At 44.9% G+C, this 22,495-nt stretch overlaps 1 protein-coding gene across 1 annotated transcript in view; it reads right to left on the reverse strand.

The window, feature by feature from the left end:
- FRYL (FRY like transcription coactivator) overlaps positions 1-22,495 on the reverse strand; it is a 236,645-nt gene that overhangs the window by 159,002 nt on the left and 55,148 nt on the right. Inside the window, exon 3 of the mRNA XM_084759709.1 lies at positions 10,918-11,045. The gene's annotated coding sequence lies outside the window, so the exon portion shown is untranslated. The remainder of the gene's footprint in view (positions 1-10,917; positions 11,046-22,495) is intronic.

Genomic DNA, 22,495 nt, shown 5'->3' on the forward strand with positions numbered 1-22,495 from the left:
ATCACAGTGGCTACTTGGAGGATAGCATGGCGTAGACAAAGGAAAAGCAGCGGCACCCTGTAGCCCTTGCTTCCGAGAGTGCGGAGGAGGCCATACTTCACATCTTAAAACACTCTGGAATTATGTGTAATCAAAGACGAGAATCCACAGTCCTAGAAAATACCTTATGCAATGCTCTAAGACTACAATTTCTGATCAAAGTGATTTATCTACCTTCCAATCACAACCCCCGAAAGGTTTTTCAAGTAATTTTTACCACTATCTATGAACAATGCATCATTTTTGCTAATTTTCTATGATCATGAAAACTAAGATCAGTAATATTTGTAACTCTAATGAGTAGATATTAAACAACTATTGGGTTCTAAACCCCCCAGAAAAACATTAAAAAGCAATTCCCTCTGTACCCATTCCTTTCTCCCACCTCTCTTTTTCTAAGTCAAGGTCTCGCTGTATAGTCCAGGCTGCCCTCCAACTCACAAGTTGTCTTGGGAGTTCTGGGATCTCAGCTGGATGCCCCCACACTCAGCTGACCACCACAGTGTCTGTCACATGACCGCCATTACCTGTATCCGTGGCAAAGTATCAATCACACAGTGGCCGTTGCACTGTTTGGCCATAACACAGTGGCCCTCACATAACAGCAATTGCAAAGTGGCCATCACTTGCTGGTCATCACAACTGACCATCAAATAGTCATCACATAGTGGCCATCACATGGTTTCTATCACACAGCGGACAACACATTGGCTATCACGCATTTATTATTATTACATATTGGCCATCACAAAATAACCATCATCACATGGTCTTAGTAGGGAAACAGGCCACGGAGCTCGAGGAAGGTCACTCCAGCTGCCAGTAAATCAAGCAGCGCCTGGAACAGTAAGTGTTCACATGGTTCCTTCATCCTAAATGTCGGGATTTGTTCTGTTCAACCTATCACTGCCTCTTCTCTTGGTTGATTAGAAAAAGCAGTGTTAGTCAGCCTGCTGGCGAACGCCTGTAGTCAAGCTACTGGGGGCTGAGGCAGAGGACAGCCTAAGCTCAAGGTCTGCCTGAGCTATACAGTGAGTTCAAGGCCAGTCTAGACAATGTACAGAGACCTGTCTCAAAATAAAATGTAAAAAGGGGGATGGAAATACAGCTCAGTGGTAACATGTGTGCTTAGCCATGGGTTTGGTCCCCAGCACCGCCAAAGGCAATAAAACAATAACAAGACGCTGTAGTTTTGCCCTTCTCATTATAATATAGTTACTCTTGACTCCAAACAGCATTAAAGATAACAAAACTAAGGCCAACCCTATCAGTAGAAAAATAACCCAATCCCGGTGATGCATGGACTCTGAAGTATTTATAAAGAAGTGTGTGGAAACACGCAGCCTGAACTGTACAATTTTCTACACAGTGTTTGCCAAAGAAAGATCAGAGAAGAGTATGGCGCATCCTCAACCAGTAAATCACATTTCTTCTCACCTGCATTTATGTCTGGAGATAATGTCCCGGTTGTCACATGTGTTGGTGAAGTGTGCTTCCTGTTCTGTCCTTTCGAGGTGTGAGGGACTGGACTCTACTGGGCAGGGTTCTATGACTGAACTGTCCACTTCTAGCTCTGATTTCAGTCTTTTTGTTTGTTTGGTTTTCGAGACAGGGTTTCTCTGTGTAGCCTTGGCTGTCCTGGACTCACTTTGTAGACCAGGCTGGCCTCGAACTCACAGCGATCCGCCTGCCTCTGCCTCCCGAGTGCTGGGATTAAAGGTGTGCGCCACCACGCCTGGCTCTGATTTCAGTCTTTAATCACACAAGCTGTTCTCCAACTTATGACCTACTAATGTTAGCTTCATGCATACCTCTGTCCAGCCATAAGCATGGACAAGTAATTCCAGCATCACGGGTAACATTTCAGACTGTTCTCTGCAGTGAGTCTCACAAGAGGGCAATTATGCATCTACCTCACAAGCCTGTCTAATATCCCTGAGGAACAGAAGCCTTTCAGGGAGCTGCTGTGATGGCTTAGTGGGTAAAAAGTGCTTGCCACCAAGTCTGACAACCAAAATTCTGTCCCTGAACCCCACAAGATGGAAGGAGAGAACTGACTTTCACAAGTAGTCCCTAGCTTCCAAATGTGCGCATGTCAATAAACAAGTGTAATTTTAAAAGTAATTACACACACACACACACACACACACACACAGGCGCACGCGCACGCGCGCAGGCATGTGCACGCATGTGTATGTGTGTATGTATTTTCCCCCTTAAGACAGGGTCGCTCTACATAGCCCTGGCTATCCTGGAACTCATTATGTAAAGCAGGCTGGCCTCAAATTCCCAGAGATCCGCCTGTCTCTGTCTCTCATCATAAAAACTTTAAAAAAAGAATTTGGTATTCCACAGCAGGATTTTTTTTTCCTAGAAGAATGGATGCATCCCTCTTTCCCTGTTATTTATATAGAATTTCTCCATACACTCAATTTCTCCTCTCGCTAAATGAATAAAACCAGCTGAGCTGGGGGGGGGGCATGCAGGGGGGGTTAACACCTGTAATCCCAGCACTAGGGAGGCCAAGGCAGGAAGATTGCTGTAAGAACTTCACGGCAGAGCAGAACTGCGCAGCGGGTGTCAGGCAGCCACAGCAGAATACCTATCTTAAAGCAATGAGTAAGTTACAAAACTCCAACACCTCTTAGCTGAATGGTTCTGGTTGTAAATTTCATAGCTTCTGGTTACACTGCTGCACTGTGGGGGGGTGGGGAGAGCATCAGTTCACACACACTCTTGCATAAGTGAACCTTAATTTCTGTTTCTACTCTTATATTAAAATACAAGCAAGGACTAACAGGACCGTGGAACAGTCGGGTCTCAGAAGCCAGAACCATCTGTAGCATGGCAGGCCCCCTGATAGAGGAAACATACCGTGGAGTAACGAACTTTGATTCTAGACTCACTCTTTGACACAATGACAGAACTATGACACGAGGAACGAACGGGTGAGAGTGTGCATAACTCTCCACTCCTCGCTGGACTCTGGCTTGAGCTCACACATGACTTGCACACGCTGTCGCAACGGTTGTGAGTTCACATGAACAGCTGCCTTGTCCTGTCCAGATGTTCCCCTGTGGTCATTCACATGCCCTCTGGCTTTTACTCTCCTTCCTCCCCACTCTTCCATGTGATTCCTAAGCCTGGGGCGGGCATGGGCGGGGGATAATAAATATTCCTTTGAGTGCTAAGCATTCTGTAGTCTCTTTCTCTCTGTACTCTGGCCAGCTGTGGTCTGTACTGACCACCATGAATTGCAAACGGAAGTTCTCAGGTGTGGGTCGGAAGTAGCACTGATCTGCTGTGTGTACAAGGAGAGGGGCACTGGACGGCCGATCTATGGCACCTTTTAAAATAGTTTTCTTTAGGAACTGTAAATATGTTGAAATGTGGGTTTAAGGACAGTCATTAATATGTACTTTAAAATGACACTGCTGATCAGGGTTTAGAATCACACAAGTAATTCTAGAACTTGGGAAGTAAAGACATCAGGACTCAGAATTAAGCTCATCCTTAGCTACACAGCAGGTTTGGGACCAGCCTAGGCTACGTGAGACATTGTCTCAAAAAAAAAAACCAAAAATAACAATAGCCAGGCAGTGGCAGCACACACCTTTAACCCCAGCACTCTGGAGGCAGAGGCAGCTCTGAGTTTGAGGCCAGCCTGGTCTATAGAGCAAGTTCTAGGACAGCCAGGACTACACAGAGAAAGCCTGTCTCAAAAAACTAAAATAATAACAATTAATAATAATAATAATAATAACAACAGCAAAAGCAGCAGCAGCAGCGGGGGAAGGGGGGGAGAAGGACCCTACTTTGTTACAGAGCAGACATATTTTTTAGGTCCTTGTCTGCAGTTTTTGTTTTGTTTCTTTCTTTTCATTTTTTTCTTTTTCTTTTATTTTTTTTTCTGTTAATCTAACAGAAATCTTTTCTTTGGTTGTTATTTGCTTTTGCCCCTGAAGGGGAAAAGAAATCTGGGGCCGGAAAGATGGACCAGTGGCTAAGATTAGGCACTTCACTTGTAGAGACCTGAGTTCAGTTCCCAGCATTGTGTCAAGTGCCTCACACCACCTTTAACTCCAACTCCAGAGGATCTGACACCTCAGGGTTCCACACGTCCTGCACTCATGTGGACAAACCCGTACAGAGAAATAGACAGACAGATAGACAGTCAGACAGATACACACACACACACACACTTTTTACAATATACCCATGTGTGTTACAATTTGCATGTTTCTTAATAAAAATCACAGTAAGAAGTCTTTCACCAGGTAATTGAAATGTAAGGACCTGGTATTTTATTTTATTTTTTTTAAAGATTTATTTATTGTTTCGTATACAGTGTTGTCTGCTTGTACACCTGCAGGCCAGAAGAGGGCATCAGGTTACATTATTGATGGTTGTGAGCCACCATGTGGTTGCCAGAAATTGAACTCAGGACCTTTGGAAGAACAGGCGGTGCTCTTAACCACTGAGCCATCTCTCCAGCCCAGGACCTGGTATTTTAAAGCCAAATCTCTCTATACTAATCAGCAAAGGACATAATTTCCTAAGGCTGGATTTTCCTTCTGATGAGACAGGTTAGGCATGAGTAACCCGCAAGGGACACTTACTACATGCTCCCTAAGAACTGGGAAGCAGCTGTGTGTGATGGGTCACACTTTTAATCCCAGTGCTTGGCAGAAAAGGGGTGGGGGAGGAAGAAAGGAAAAGGAACACGAGTAGGTACCAGATTCTTACACACCCCTTTAGTGTGTTGTTTTAACCTCGGTCAGTAAGAAGATACAGGCCTTACAAACTCTTAATCAGTAAATGGAGGCCTTGCGGGAGGTCGTCATAACTGACAACCTGGCTGGCCGGAAAGCACCCACAGGGTTAGTTTAGCACCACCCTGGGCATTTCCAGGGTGAGTTAACTGAGAGCAGACGGCTGCCCTGCATGTGGGTAGCACGCATGTGGGTAGCACGGTAGCGTGCACACACCCCCAACCCCAACCCCACCCCACCCCCACACACACAGAGGCTGAGATCTCAGAGAGAATTAAAGGTAAAGAGTAGAAAGCCCACAGGACAGCATTCCCGCTCTCTGCTTCCTGGATGTCATGATGAGAGCCGCTCCCCTTGGCCGAAGCCAGGAGCGGGAAGGAATCTTGTCCCCCTTAAGCTGCTTTTCTCTGGTTTTCTGTTATAACAGAAAATCTGACTAAGCCAATGGGAGGGAGGGAGGGAGGGAGGGAGGGAGGGAGGGAAGGAGGGAGGGAAGGAGGGCAGGAAGAAGCTCTTATGTTTTTATAGAGTTGTTTGCTTTATATGCATATGCGGGGGCCTGAATACATGTATGCACAGCATGCTTATGCCTGGTGCCCACAGAGGCTGGACGGGCTTCCCCTCTTCCTGGGACTGGAGTTACTGGCTGTGGAGAGCCACCACATGGGTGCCAAGAACTGACCCGGATCCTCTGGAAAAGGAGCAAGGGCTCTTAACTGCTTGGCCATCTCTCTAGGCCATATCATTATTTAAAAGGAGAGCATGGAGGCCTTGCGATGGTTGGGGGGGGAGCACTCCCTGAGCTAACCTACCAGCTGATTTAGAACCCCAGGTTCTACAGTGAAAGATGAGAACCAGTTGCCAAAATTCATCTTCTGATGTCCACCTGAAGACTACAGTGCGCGCGCACATACACACAAACAAAACAAAAATAAAGCAAAAACAAAAACCCACAAAAAAGTGGGGCTGGAAAGGTGACTTGGCAGGTGAAGGCACTTGTCACACAGAGCCTGACAACTGAGCTCCATTCAGCCCTGGAACCCACATAAAGGTGAAAGGAGAAAACATGCTCTATAAAGTGTCTTCCGCCCTCCCTATTTGTGGCCCCACACACACACAAGTTAAAATTAAAAAAGAAAACCTTACTAGCACAGTGTCCTCATTTAACCTTAATTGTAAAAAAAAAAAATCTGAGTAGTAGACTTTGTAACATGCGGCGGCACTAAAAAGTGTGAGCATATGAAGAGACAGCCACAGGTCAAGTTGGGAATAAAAGGAGCCATGTCAACAGGCGTGGCAAGTTACAGTTCAGTGCCAACTGAAATCAAGTCAGGTGTGGCACACAATAAGGAAAACCCTAAGTGTCTCAAGATTGAAAGCGAAAGAAGAAAAAGTGAGTTCCGCACGCCTTACACAACTGCGCACATGAGCGTGCACACACTTTTGGGTGTGCTGGCTGATTCTCGGTTTTAAATCAAATGAAAAGGTTGCACGTAGTACCTTCAGCCCCCTCCTCACTGTGTCCATGTGTGAGAAGCAGGATCAGCTAACACCCGCTATCAGGGGCAGCAACACAGACCTTCAGTTGTTGCCTTGTCAGTGAACCGCCACATGGAAACCAGCCACCAAGGAGGAGGAAGCATCTACTTTTCTTTTGTCTGTCTGGAGTCAGGACCTGGTGCACCTCAGGTGGACCTTAGGCCAGGGGAGGTCTAGTGGGCACTTCAGGTCTCAAGCCTCTGGGGCTCTTGCACCCCATGTTTGGCATTACAGGCCTGTGAACCTTAATACATATTTTCTTTATTTAAAAAAAAACAAACCCATTTTTTTCATAATTGTATACTTAAAGTAGACATTAGGGTTTCTCCATAAACACATCTGTACTTTTTTTAAACTGACATGAAACAATGCGGGAAGAATACAAAGTAGCAGAGGCTGCCAACTCCTGCCTGAGATTTAAAACAGAAACACTCTTAAAGGTAACATCAAGGTAACATCACAGTGTCAGGCCAAATTTTCAAAGTGTGTGGAAATAAACGCTAAGAAGCAATCACCGGAAGACATGAACTGACATAAAAATGGATAATTATATAATGTTTTAGTGGCTCAAAGCTGGAGTCGGGGTACACTGTATTCATATCCACCCTTAAAGAATGACCTGCATCTAGCCCTGTGTCCACATGCTCGGGCGTGTTTTCAGTGAGAGACACACGCCTCTGAGGGGGATGGCACCAGGGCGCTCAGAAGGCTGCTGCTTAAACATTTCTGAGAAGAGTCTCATCTGGAAATTTAGAACAGAGCATTTCCCCTCGGCCAGCTGCCCTGTGTAGCGCTGATTTTTGTAACATGTGGTATGATGTGACGTGAGCCCGTGTACTTGGAAGCTAGTTTGCTTTTTCAGAGGGTTGAACGCCTCACACAGTGCCTTCGACATGCTAAGAGCTCTACCACTGGGGTACAGCATACCCAAATACTTGTTATCTTCGGAACAAACCAACAAAAAAATAAGTTGCTTTTCTAGCGGGCTGATCAGACTCAGTATCTTATTTGTTTCTCCCATGGGTTTTAGTGATAACATTTTAAAATAATAGGTTCTCAGAATATTTCCCGAAGACTATCAAAATTACCAGGTTTGATGATTTGATACTATTTACATCATTTGCTTCCGCTCTAAACCAAAGCGAAACATTCAATGCTCAAAGACTTAGGTTAAATATAATTATTCTATTACACATTTTTAATACTTTAAATCTTATTTGGAAAAAAACCCAACTTATTTTCCTGGAATAATTTCTGAATGGACTGAAAGCAATGCCTTTTTACTTTACCTATTTGTTGACGTATACCTCTGTCATCGCAATTTCCACACACCGTATTCCCGCTGAGGTCACCCACTGTCCTCTCAGAGGCAGCTGAACACAGTCTCCGCACCTTAAGTAGTTTGGGGGAGTCTCCTGGCATCTTATCTCTGGCATCCAAAGCCAGGTCTCCCGAAAGGACAGGAGGCATGACTCTCTTTAAAAAATCCATCTCACGCTGATTCTTCTACATTCCTGGACCCAGAAGCGCGAGAAGGTCCAGGGACCAACTTCCTTGATGAGTGGTTAAGGGCTATACTATGTGAGGCAAAGAGCAAAGAGACGTCATGTGAGCCTAGGCGGTACTAAAGCCCTGCCGGCCGGCGAGCACCAGCTGTTTGGGAGCTGATTTTTTTCACGGCTTTACTGTTTCGTGCCGATAACGAGCCAAACAGTTCCAGTCTGTGAAACTGCGGGCCATCTAGGTATGCCCTGCTACAGTGGGTGGTAACTGCGACACTCATGTCATAAAATGCTTTCGCATAGGTCAGGTTTAACGTTGGGACTCTGACAGCCTTCACTGCAATATGTAAAACTTTGTCCTGGGCTACACCTTTCTCTCAAATAAACTCAAGTTCCTGAGTGTGAGACAGAAGGTTGGGCTCAAAAGATAATTCTTATCATTTTGAAAATTCACTATCAGAGCACACAACTTACAGGGAACTTGAGGCTGAGCCAGTGAGACCTTCAGCCTTTTTTTTTTCTTTTCTAGAAATAAAGAACAAGAGACCTTCAGACTTTTAAACACACACACACACACACACACACACACACACGCACACACACATACCTTTACGATCAAGCAGACTTCACAGTAGTAGAAAGCCTAGAATAAATCATCAAAAAGCAACTGACGAAGCAGATCCACCTAAAACATAATGTTCAAGAATTTCGGAGATGAGCCTTAAAATGTAATAAACATAGTCACCTGCGTCATATCACATGTTGTCAGAATAACTACACTCTATTCCATATGAGAAAGGGTACAAGGAGCTAATCTTACCACCTCAGTGTTACCTAGACACACACAAGAGAAAAAGGATGCAAACCCCGAGTCAGGACCGGTGCGGTCCCCTCCTGGCTTCTGCCTGCCCTCTGGTCGGGAATGACATGGGAGGACATGGAAAAACAAACGGCACACGGAACGCAGCCTGAGTAATTGTGACTGGAACTTCACAGGACACAGATTTTTAATAACTTCAAAAGTCAACTCAACAGTGAAACACATGCATGCACAATTGCTTTCTTCCAGTATTAGACATGAAAATAAGTATGAATTTAACATTTCTACAGACAGAGCAAATTGTCCCTACAGAAATCAGGGGAAAAGAAAAGCGAACTGATATCTGATTCGGGCCAGTTTCCTGTCCTTACTCCTGGTCCATAGGACTTAAAGAGACAATGACTATTTCACCCATCGAAAGATACTGAAGGTGCCTCACGGTTAAGCCTTCCTTTAGCATTAAGTCTCCAAGGCTATTTAAGAGTAATGTAACTTCCATTTAGGGGCTGGGTAGGTAGCTCGGGTGACAGGATATTGCTTGCCTCATACACATAAGGAAGGCCCTGGGTACAATCCCCAGGACCACGTCAACCAAGTGTGGTTGAATCTGCCTGTAACTTAGCACTCAGCAGGTGGAGGAAAACAAGCCATCCCCACCTACACAGGGAATTCAAGGCCAGCCAGGGATATGCCCCCGTCACCAAGTGGGGCTGGCATGGGGATTTCTGCCTTGGTGAAGACCGAGGAAGAAGACTTAAATGTCTTTCCCTAAAGCAGTATTTCATCTATTAGAAAAACACCTGCTTTTATAAAACACATCAAGAAACAAAGTCTCTCTCCAAGTTTCCTCTGAACCTAAAAGGAACAAAGTGAGTACCTCAGTAACCTGAACCCAACAAACAAGGGCGCAGCGTCATAACCGTGAGCCCTGAGGATTCCTATGCTAGCAGCTCTCACTGCCTGCGGGGGCCCTTTCCTTGTGTTTCGCTTTGTGACTATGACCTCAGGGTTTTACGCCGCACGTCTGCTGTTTGCCTTGGGGCCCCTTTGTGGGTTCTTATCTAAGGAGCCCGGCAGCTCGGTGGTGTGGAACTACACTAATGCCAGGCAGGAAGTTGCCTTGGTGTTTGCTCAGAACACACAGGACCACCTGCTGGGTCACTATTAACCCCAAAGCTCACAGTCACATCTCAGGAAGAAAGGGGCTGTGGCACCAAAGGGTGAGCCCTGGGTGCCATGGCAGAGACCAAGATCCCCTTCACCCCTCAAGTGTTTGCTGAGCAGTGTCTATGATGGATGGACAAGGTGCAAAGGCTCTGGGAGCTGCAGCTGTCTCATTTAAGAAGTGGAACCAGTTCTCAGGGGTACAATCCTCCCTGCAGGGGAGCACAAAGCTTTCTTGAGCTTGATCCCTAGTGAACCGCCTAGAACTTACAGATCAGCTACCTGAAAACCTGCCGAGTCAGACACAGAGTGGGCTTGACAGCGCTACATTCCAGTGGCAAAACTATCCACTATGGTTTCAGTCTGAGAAGAAAAGGTCATAAAAAAACATTTACTTGTTGATACTTCTAAGCACTTTTGAGTAATCATCATTACCTTGGATGTATTTGTTCATATCTTAAATGTCCCCCTGTGGGGACTGGAAGGACGGCTCAGTGGTCAATAGCACTGGCTGCTCTTGCAGAGGAGCTGGGTTTGATTCCCAGGCAACCACTTGGCATCTCACAGCCACCTGTAACTCCAGTTCTAGGGGATCTGATACCCTCTTCCGGCCTCCATCGGCACCAGGCACACACATGGCGCAGGCATGGACGCATGCAAAACACCCAGACACAAAATAAAAATAAAATAAAATAAATAATAATAATTATTATTTTTAGAACTGTGTAAGTCTCCTAATGACACACATATGCAAAGTCTGATCCCTAATTCGGTTGTTGAGAGGTGGAGGCCACTGGGAGGAAATCAATCTCTGGGGAGTCATCCTCGAAGGGAACAGTGGGACCCTGGTTCCCCATCCCCACCCTCGCTTCCATTCCTGGACACAGGTTCGAAACAATGAGACAGCAATTCACAGACCAGGCTTCCACAACTATGAGCCCAAATCAACCGATTGGAAACTAAGCTAATCATGCCAGGTTCATCATTAGTGCGATGGAAACACGACTAACACAGCAACTGTGATCAAAGTAGGGAGCTCAAGAGCAGCACTCTTAACTTGCACCATTTCCTGGGAGCTTACCGAAGTGCCACTCCAGACTAAGTTCTCGGTGGTGACGAGGAGCATCTAAGCCTGCTTGACTCTTGAGCAGTTTGGAGATTTAGGCATTTAGAGGTTAATCACCCAGATTCAAATAAATGGCTTCGTCTCTAAAGGAAAACAAAACACAACATTTGCATCAGGGATGTGAATAGAAGAACATCTTTGTGTTAACTGTATCCATCCCCACTTCTGCTAACAGTCACTCACTTGGTGGGACTGTCTCCTCCAATCATGACACATTACACGTTTTTTCTTAGACTTTGGATATTTTCCAAGCAGTGTAAAACTATTGCGAATGATGTCATAAAGCGCCTCCCCCCCACCCCTCCCCTCACTCCCTATTAATCCCAAGTGCAACAATGAGCTCATAGCCTATCATGTCCCATTCGTAGCTTCCCACACCACCCATCTCCTGGGTTATTCTGAAACAAAAGGGCAGACACTGAAGCATTTCATGCATAAAGAATTCAATGCGCACCTCTTGAGGATGAAGGGAGCCCATTAGAATGCCTACATATGCTAATCATTTCTCTCTAACATCAACGACCAATCACTGCTCCAGTTTCCACCCGTTCTGATCGTTGAACAGAACCCAGGCGGCGGTAAGTGTGCCCCTTGGGTTGTTTTAATCTATGCCTCTCTCCCCCTTCTCTCCTAAGTAATGCTTTCGTAAACCAATCTCGAACCTCATACCTACATCAACATCTTACTCAGTAGCGTGTTTGACACACTTTTGTTGTACTCACTAAAAACAGCATGGCCAAATAGCTTGTGCATCTATTAGGCACCATACTTAACAGATCTACAGATGTTTACTATGTGAATTTTTCAAAGTCTAATTATAGTACCTGCCAAGATCTTGGACAATGAACCACTTTGCCTGTCTATAATTCCCTGAAAGTTGCGAAAAACGGAGCCAGTGACCACAGAGAGCTGCTCTTCCACCATTTATAAGGTGGGTGTAGTCAAGTGTATTCCGTGGTTTACCACCATTGAGGGTCTTGGCATTTTTCATAGTTACATGGGCCAGTTTCTAAATGTCTCTGGAACTCAAATCAGCCTCGTTTTAAATCATATCTACCTTTTTTTTTCTTCTTAGTGATATTACTATCTAAATCAACAGAAAGGGTTAACTCCAACATGCTATCTTTGGACTTAAAACTCTCAATTCAAAATTCCTTTAGCCAAGTTATAAAATAAAGTGTTCCATTTACTAAGAAGCATGACCATCAAAACCACAGCAAATGTCAAATCTTCAAAGCCCCAAGTCTAATATATATGTAGTGTATGTGTGTATACATATATGTTGTATATTTATATATATGTTATATATCTTATATATTAAACATCACATAATTATATACAATATATTTAAAGCATAACACAATTTTTTATAAACAGAATCGTTGAGACTTGCTGGAATGTTTTACTTTTCCATCAAGCATTAATACACACACACACACACACACACACACACACACACACACACACATATGTTACCCAAACTAGGTGTGGTGGCACACACCTAGTAATCCCAGCACTATGGAGGCAGAGGCAAGCAGATCTCTATTCAAGGCCAGCCTGGTCTGCATAGTGAGTTCCAGGACACCCAGGGCTATGTGGAGAGACTCTGTCTCAAGAAGGAAACAAACAAACAACAACAACAAAAAAAAAAAAACAGCTATATTTCTGTCATATTCTTGGTATTTTCCTTGTCTTTGGTGAATGGCATCTTTTCTTCCTCAAAGCACATAAAACTCATATTAAAATTCTGCCTTACTGGTACAGTCACATGCTGTATAATACTTCATGAGATTCAAACTGCGTTTTGCTTTCTCTTTAGGACAACTCACAAAACTGGTAACTATTAGAGCAAAAAGCTGAAGGACCAATGCAGCTCTAAGCCAGCAAGATGGCTGAGCCACAAAGTGCCCGCCATGGGACCCTGATGGCCTAAGCTGGATCCCCAGGGTACACGTAAAGGTAGGGGAGAAAACCAACTCCACAAAGTTGTCCTATGGCTTCCACATATGAGGTGAGACACACGCACCAGCACTCAGACATGTTCCAGACACACTCACAACAGTGAATTAAAACTGGGTAAAAAGGAGGGAAGAAAACCAACTGAGGAAGCAAAGGAAAGATGCCACGATTCCAAGTAGGACGTAGTGTGCCATTACGGTTATGCTTTTATTCTCCTTCACCCCCACACAACCTTCTCCAGCACCCACTCTTCATCAGCAGTCCTTTCCCCGAGAACGCCCAGTGTGCCCCTTGAAGCCTCCAGCACCTTCAGGAGACATTCAATTTCTCACTTTTGAGCAAACAGGTAAAATTTGTGACTGCCCAAGAGGATTTGGTTACTAGTTCTCTGTTTTCTTTGGTGTTTATGTTTGTGTGTGTGTGTGTGTGTGTGTGTGTGTGTGTGTGTGTGTGTGTGTGTGTTCATGTTTTATCAGGACTGGGGTTTGGAGAGATGTCTGCATCCAAGGTTGTTTTGTTTTACTTGGGGGGGGTTGTTTATTTTGAGGGTGGCGGCTTTTCTGCACATCAACCAGCTTTTCCTTTCATCTTTCTACATACCATTTCACATAGGATTTACTTTCCTGATGGGGAAAACAGTGATTATTGACTTGTAAAATGTTGCTTTTGAGACAGTGATGGTCAGCAAGGCTATGTTAAACTGTCCGGGGTCAAGCTGTACACCCGATCAGTGCCCTGTTTTTTTATTTTAAAAGATCAAACAAAGGAGGCCAGTTGGTCTTTGACAAACCTAAAGCGAATTCTATACACGGCCAAGGAACAGCAGGCTCGCCAGACATGACTTCCACCTGCAGTGGCAGGGAGCTTTCTTAGACATGAAGGCAACAGCGGCGCAGATGGAGTCCTTCAGGCCCAGCCGGACTGTACTTTAATCCAGGAGCTAACGTGGACCTCTCCACGCAACATGCTAAACCTTTTCAAAAGCAACTTTTGCAATAATTACAGCACAAATGCCAGAGATTTAATTATCTTCATTTTAGTGAGATATTTGAGGTGTGTCTCTATGGTACACAGTCATGGAGGAGAAAATGCAAAGCTAAGGCAATTACAGTAAAAGATGACAGAGTGAAGAAGGCTGTTTTCAGCATATTCTCAGAATTTCTGCACTTGGAATATGTCAAAACGTGGAGGGTCCTCAACACATGGTAGATTTGCGGTCAGTGTTAAGGGACAACTGGATTGTTTACTGTTAGTGAATAGTTCGCCTTGTAAAGGATGTTGAGCCCCTGCTCAGAGTTAACTGAGATAAAAGTTGTTAAGAATTCTGGCCGCTCCACCCAAGCAGCAGTTCGAAGCAGATGCTGAGACTCACACATTGGGCAGCGCATAGGGAGCCTAGTGGGAAAGTGGGGGAAAGAAAAAAGGGACCTGGAGGAGACAGGAGCTCCACAGGAAGACCAACAGAGCCAACTAACCAGGGCCCAGAGGGGCCTGTGGAGACTGAAGCACCAACCAAGGACCATGCATGGACCGGACCTAGGCCTCCTACACAGATGCGGCAGATGGGCAACTCAGCCTTCATGTGGGACCTCTAGTAAGGGGAGCGGGGGCTGACTCTAACATGGATGCTGATGCCTGCTTTTTGATCACTCCCCAATGGTGGGGCTGCCTTGCCAGGCCACAGGTGAAGAGGACAGGCTCAGACCTGATGGGACTTGATAAACTACAGGGGCTCCCCTTTTCTGAGGAATAAGGAGGGGGAGGGGGGAAGGGAGGGAGGGGGAGGCTGGGAGGAGAGGAGGGATGGGGCTATGACCAGGATGTAAAATGAATTTAAAAAAATAAAAATAAAATATTATTTAAAAAGTTAACAAAGAAAGAATTCTGGCTAGAGAGATGATTCTGCATTTAAGAGCAAGTGTTGCTCTTAGGGAAGACCAGAGTTCAATTCCCAGCACCCACATGGCAAATTACAACCATCTATAACTCCTGTCCTTGGAGATCAGAAGACTTCTTTTGGCCTCACCAGACACGAACATGGTGTGGAGACATACATGTGAGAAAAGCATTCATATCTATAACATAAATAAATCCTTAAAGCATTATCGTAGAAAATACTAACATTCCTAGGCCAGGCGGTGGTACTGCATGCCTTTAATCCCAGCACTTGGGAGGCAGAGGCAGGAGGATTGCCTGGTCTACAAAAAAGTGAGTCCAAGATAGTCTAGGCTACACAAAGAAACCCTGACTCAGATAGAAACAAAAAAATAAAAATAAAAAAAAGAAAAGAAAAGAAAGAAAATACTAGCATTCCTATACAGTGTTATACAAAGGATTACTCTACCAGGTTTTTTTTTTTTTAATTAGGCTAAATTTCTTGGACTGTTCCAACTTGAAACTGTTTAAACTCTACACTTACCTTCAATGTTACTTATATTGTTCTTGAATACCAAACATCAGTAACCTAGAACTGCATCATGTATCAACCAAAGAGAAATGCACTATAAGACATGAACTTTGAGCCAGGCCTGGCAGCGCACGCCTTTAATCCCAGCACCAAGAAACAGGGCAGGCGAAGCAAGGCCATCCTGGTCTAATAATCGAGAAACCCTGTCTCGAAAAAAAAAAATGAACTTTGGCCTATCATTAGGGCTTAAAAGGTCTCATAAAATGATGATGTAAAAAAACAAGATGAGGGGGCAGGAGAAATGACTTGGGAGTTAACAAGGAACTGGGTTTTGTTCCCAGCACTGGCAGTGGAAACTCCACCTCTGAGGGCTCTCTGCCCCCCTCTTCTGGCCTCCAGAGGCGCTGCACTCACATGACGAACTGACAGATGCACATACTCATAATTATAAACAAAAATAAAAATAAATCTCTTTTCAGTGTTACATCAGCACCCCCACAGCTCTTGGGAGTCAGGAGGCAATGGTGCTCACATCCACTTCAGTCATCACGGCTCTTACCCATGACACCGTATGAGGGACACAAACTGCAGCCGTCTGCTTAGCCCTCTGACTGCAAGCTCTCCAGTGCCCACTCACAACCAACCAAGTGGAAAGTGAACATGGCCTGTTAAGTCAGACCAGGAAAAAAGTATTAAGATGAAAACCGTGAGGCAGCTTTGCCACCCATTTAATTGCCAAGGAAAGTTAATGATTCATAAAACTAATAGCAATTGTTTCACAATTCAAATTTCTAGTCACTTTTGGCCTAATTATTTAGAAATGCTATGGTTTTTATGGCTTTTTAAAAATGAGGTTATACTTAAACCTTTCAATCACTTTATCACCTGTCAGGTTACAACTTTGGTTACATTGTGTGTGTGTGTGTGTGTGTGTGTGTGTGTGTGTGTGTGTGTACGCGCACGTGCACATATGTGTGTTTGTGTGTGCACACGCACATGCATCAGAAGACAATTTGCAGAGCCAGGTCTCTGCTTCTACCACGTGGGTCCTAGAAATCCAACTCAGGTTGTCAGTCTGACAGGAAGCGCCTTTAACCACTGAGCCATCTTGCTGACCCCAAGATTCTAATTTTAAAGTGTGGAAACAAATTGTGCTGAATATAATCTCAGATTATATCACACACCCTGATAGAGATGTTATATAATGGTCTGAGCTAGCACAGCCAGGCAGCACCAGGAAAAGGGGAGGCAAAAGGGGGGGGGGGTAGAGTGGGGGGAGGAGACAACCCCTGACTCTCCTGATGACACAGCAACGTTGCCAGCAGGTACATTTGTCAACATTCTGTTGATTTTGCATTTTTAGCCAGAACAGCAGTGTCACAGAACTTGATCTAAAGAAAGCAGTCAGCAGATTTTCCATTCACAATGTTTGGGAGTTTTCTAGAAATGCTTCATTATTGAACCAAATGAAAACACCCCAGTGTACATATTTTCTTAAGCACTGATGAATGAATGTGTATTTTTAGTTTAAAAAAAAAACTTTCCTATCATATTTCTACATTGGCACAGGAAAATAAATGGCATGAGATCAAAAACGTATCAATAAAAATAGTCTGCGTTCCCACCTAGATTTAAACACGGAGAGAAAGCTTTGCGGGGGAGGGGCCCAGCGTAGGAGAGGCCTCGTAGACGCTGATGCGGAACGTGTCTCCAGCTCACAAATGTCCTTCTGCTCCCAACTTCTAAACAATCTATAACTGTACCCCATATAAACTGAGAGGAACTACACATTCGATAAGTGTTTATAGACTAGAGCCATCTGTGGGAAATGGGGAGGGCGTGTGAATAAGGTCAGTCCTCTGGGCCAGTGGTCCTCAACCTCCCTAGCGCCGTGGCCCTTTAACACAGTTCATCCAACCATGAAATTATTTCTGTTGCTACTTCATAACTGTAATTTCGCAACTGCTGTGAATCATAACGTGAAGATCTGATATGCTGAATACCTGATACATGACCTCGTGAGAGGGCCGGTCGGTCAACCCACAGAACGAAAAGCTCTGCCACTTACATTCTAACGGAGAGTTTATGTCAGCTTTGCACTGCTTTACTGCCTGAGACAAACGCAGAGCAGAGCTTGGGTTCCAGCACCCGCGTCTATCGGCTCACGGCTACCCTTAACCACCACCCCAGGGGTCTCACGCCTCTGACCTCCTTAGGCACTGCACTTACGTGTACACAGCCCCATGGGTAAAACACACAAATACACATAAAAACACATAAGTGAAAACAATTAAAATGCATACTAACTTAACTTGATGGAGTGTTTATGATACAACCATGAATTTATAAAGTAGGATTCTCTCTTTCAGGGAATGGGGATATGGCTTTGTGGGTATGAGCACACGCCATGCATACAAGCAAGAGGATATGAGTTCAAATCCCCTGTGTCACAGACTGGCGTGGCCACCAGTGCCTGTAACCGCTGCATTTGTGGAGTGCAGACAAATGGATCCCAGAAGCTCGCCCACCAGCCAGCCTCATTGAAATGGTGAGCCTCGGGTTCAGTGAAAGACCTAAGTCTCTTGAGAAATAAGGTGGAGCATTGTGGTGGAAAGTGCCTGACATCCTCCTCTGTGCATGCTCATGGATGGAGCGCACACATGTGCGCGCACACACATACACAGCACACACATACACTAAAATAACAACCTGGACACTTTCCTTTGACAATCGCCACATACAGTTTCCAAAATTACGCTGTATATACTAGAGTTCGCATCCTTAAAATGTCAGTAGAATATTTCCTCCACCCCATCCATACTGCTTTGGGCTCCTAGGTCAGATTACCCTGCAGTCATCTTGCCTTTCCTAGGATAATTGGATCCTAGCCTCTTCAGTTTCTCATGGAGCTGAACTTTCTGGCTTTGTGAATCTTTCTCTGAGCACCTATGTCATGTCCTGAACCTACACTTAAAGTCCTCACAGCAGTAACTCACCGAGATGCTAGGGGACACACTCAAGAGAGACACACAACAGACCCCACCTCAACAAAAGCCATCATTTTTTTCTTTGTACTTCTATTTTTATTTAGCGTGTGTTGGGGCGGGGGAGAACATGCTTGTATGCATATTATGGCACATGTGTAGAGGTCAAAGGACAACTTGCAGGAGTTGGTCTTCTCCTTCCTCCACGTGGGCTGAGACCCAGCTGAGGGCCTTCCTTTTCCTGCTGAGCAATGTAGCCAGCCCAAAACTACTAATTAATTAGCCAAATTGCTTTGGCTCTTGATTGCCACAAAAAGGGAACATGTGATCCATGGGGGGGGGGGGGTCTTTTTATTTAAAAAATGTAATGGTTGAATATTTGAGTCATTAAGACCCCTGATCAATATGCACCTCTATTGTATGTACAGTTTTAAAAATTAAACAATGGAACTTGATTAACTCATTATGACCCCACAGTTGAATAACATCAAACATCACAGAAAATTCATGCAAATTTTCAGAAGCATAATCAATATGCTTTTATACGAGTAACTTGCAATATGAGTTTTTAAAATATATATGTGAGTTTAGGTGTGTGTGCACATATATGCATATCTGTGCATGTGTGTAGAGCCCAGAGGACAACCTCGGGTGACATGCTCAGGAATATTATCCACCTCTTTCGATAGAGTCTTAGTGGCCTATAGCTCATGCGCTCAGCCCCAGCTGTCTCTGCTTCCCTCACACGGGGACCACAAGGCACCATGCCCAGCTTTTTCATGCAGGTTCTGGGGATCGAACCAAGGTCCTCATACTTGCAAGCTAAGCACTCTAACAATTGAGTGATCTCCCCAGCTCAGCAATAAGAGCGTTTCTAGGCTAATGGGACCTTTAAATGAAAGAGGGGACGGAACTAAGTAGTTCAAGGTCATGAAGCAGGCAATGGCCACGGCTTAGTAAATCTCCAGTCTTCTTCTTCCTGTTTATTGCTTCCAACAAGCCTAGCAAAGTCTGACATCCATAAAAGGAACCAGAAAAGCACAAATGCCCACTCAAGATTTAGATAACCTACTTCTCCCAAATTTACTGCGCTGAGACAACTTCTCTAAATTCAAAGAAGAGTATTTGTCACCTTCAGTCTCGCCACTTGTATCAAAAGGCTTTCAGATGCCTGTCGTCTTTCATGCGGTATGACATTTCTCAGAGCGAATTCTAGAAAGATAATCAGAAACGGAGGCGCACATTTGCTTTAAAGGGTGTTCCGCAGAAGAAGGAAGCCTTGCTGGGCTCAGTGGCACACACCCTTAACCCCAGCACTCAGGAGGCAGGGGCAGGCTGGACTACACAGCAAGGCCAGACAGACAGACAGACAGACAGACAGACAGACAAAAGGAGTGCCCTTATTAGTCTCCCAACTTCATCAGAGATGTCGAGACCCACAGCTGGGCAAAGTGCAGAGAAGAAGGGATTGGGGGTTCTACATCATAGCCCCCCCCCCCCAAGGCTCAGGGATCATCGCAGGAGAGGGGGCTGAAAAGACGGTAAAGTCCTGAGAGGGCAGATGGATGTCTGCAGGAAACCAGACACTGGGCACGTGAACTCACGCCCGCCGTGAGTGCATGCACAAGAAGCCAGCCCAAACCCCAGCGTGGACAGGGGAAGGGCACGTGAAGGTCTCCCTCGCTGAGGAGACGGCACCTGATGGCTGCTGAGGGAGGAGATCAGTTTCCTTCAGGAATGCGGAGCTGAGAGGTTCCTCAGGCTCCAGTCAGGGCGCTGCACCCATGCACACTAAGTGGACTCAGGAGACGGGCAGCGGGCGCATGAAGTTGGGATGGAAAGGGGCGGAAGTAGGGGAGAAACTGAAGGTGAGGGGAAGGGGAAAGGGTCTGACGGAATGGTACGTGCATGCCGGAATTTCCAAACAATAAAAAGAATGGCACGTCGTTTGCAGGAAAGTGGCTAAAGTTAGAGGTGATGACGCAGAGTAAGTGAGGCCATTCTCAGACAAATATCACGTGTTTCTTCTCATCTGTGGCTCCCAGGTCTTATGTGGACACATACATTTATGTACGTACACATGGCGTGAAAGTAGAAACAAAACTGTCCAGGGGACAAAAAGAACAGGAGGGGGCAGGGAGGAGAGGGGGATGGAAGGGAATGAAAATTTCCTTATATAATCCAGTATAAAAAAAGAAAATTTTAGAGTCTTCAACCTGCTGTTATTCTTAGGGAGAATGAAGTGTTGCAGAGGTCAAAGAACAAAACAAGGGCAAATAGGAAAGAAAAAATTGATATATTCACAAGATGAGATATATCCGGTTTTTAAAAAGCCATATACAAGTTCGACTAACTCTGAAACCCACTGTGTGTGTTTTAAGTACAAAGAGAAAAAACAAAACCAAAAATATCTATAGTACCTTCTCAGTTACTGAAGATAAAACTACATTTAAACGCAATGACTAGACCCTGAGGGAGTGACTCTATCTTTATGATTGACTGCATTCAGTTATTCATCTATAAATAAGGATGATAAAGTCTCCCAGGGCTACTGTGAGAATTAAAAGTGAAAATAGAGCTTGATATTTGCCTAGTGATCTCAGTTTGCTTAATATATTACAGACGCTGGAAACAACAAAACTTGCAACAATTTCCCATTAAAGTAGTAAATGAAAATGTGTAAAACGCTAACACGTATGAGGCTGGAGAGATGGCTCAGTGGTTAAGAGAAGTTGTTGCTCTTACAGAGGACTGGGGTTTGGTGCCCATCACCATGGCCTCTCACAACATCCAGCCGCAGGGGGAATCTAATGCCCCCTTCTGGCCGCTATGAGTACTGCAAGTATATGTATGTGAAGGCAGAACACTTATACACATAAAAATAAATAAGGAAGTATTATAAAGGCATTTTAAAGGTTTTATGTATGTGAGTGTTATGTCTGCATGTGTGTACAATCACGACACACATGGCTAGTAGCCACTGAGGTCAGAAGAGGGTGTCAGAGTCTCGGAACTGCAGTCACAGAAGGTTGTGAACTGCCATGTGGCTGCTGGAATCAGACCCAAGTCCTCTGAAAGAATGGGTGCTCGGAACTGCTGAGCCACCTCTCCAGCCCCAGGACATAATTTTAAAAAGTTAAACACCTTTAGATAGGCACTACTGATTCACAGTAATGTCTGGGCTAACTTTAAGTTTTTTATACGTTAAACATTTCAAACAGAATGCTTCCTTTCCATTTCCAGTGGTTACTGAACAATATTATCTTCCTTCTCTGTCTGCTCAAAATTCTGGTTTTGACAGGGTTTCTCTTTGCAGCCTTGGCTGTCCTGGACTCACTCTGTAGACCAGGCTGGCCTTGAACTCACAGCAATCCACCTGCCTCTGCCTCTCGAATGCTGGGATTAAAGGCATGCGCCACCACACCTAGCCACGATCCTGTAATTCCATAAATTCTCCAGAAAGATCAGAGTTCTACTTTATCAGCTAAAACCAAGAGTCCCTGTTGGTTAGGAATCCACACTGAGATTTTTATGGGTGGAGTGTCACGACAGAGACAACCAAGCGCCGTGCAGAAGCATGGCAGAGGCCACAGGAACTGGGCAAAGACATAAGCGGAGGAGTGGGCTCACAAACACCCATTCTCCTCTGCATCTCTGTCTCTCTCTTTTTTTTAATCTTTAAAGGTAGATGTGATGATTAAAATAATGTCTATAAAAACACGTCTACCAAGATCTTCAAAGGCATATAAACTCAAGGATGATAAAAAGAACAAGACCAGAACTATGTAAGGCAAAGTCAAAACTGAAGCAAACAACTACAGCGTGTCTCAACTGCACTCGTTAGTAGCTCCCACAGATAAGACCATGCTCCAGGGCCTTTATCCACACCATGCCTTCAGCACGCCATGCTGGCTCGCCAAGACAACCTTGGTATTTGTACTGTGCAGCGCATGAGTACAATCCCGCCTCTGTGTGTGCTCATGTGAACAGTTGATAAGTTACTTTATTATGCCGCAGTTTTAAATAATCCAGATTCTCTCGCTGCCTGAATCACATCTCGGTACCGAGTTCGGCACATCACAAACAACGCTTGCAGAGTCACAGTTCGCAACAGCAAAGAGCTGCATTTGTGTCCAGAGGCATGTGAGCTAGACCAGCATTTAAAATGGGGGGAGGGGAAGGG

The sequence above is a fragment of the Acomys minous genome (assembly GCF_964271855.1).
Source record: "Acomys minous genome assembly, chromosome: 15".
NCBI classification, from domain to species: Eukaryota; Metazoa; Chordata; class Mammalia; order Rodentia; family Muridae; genus Acomys; species Acomys minous.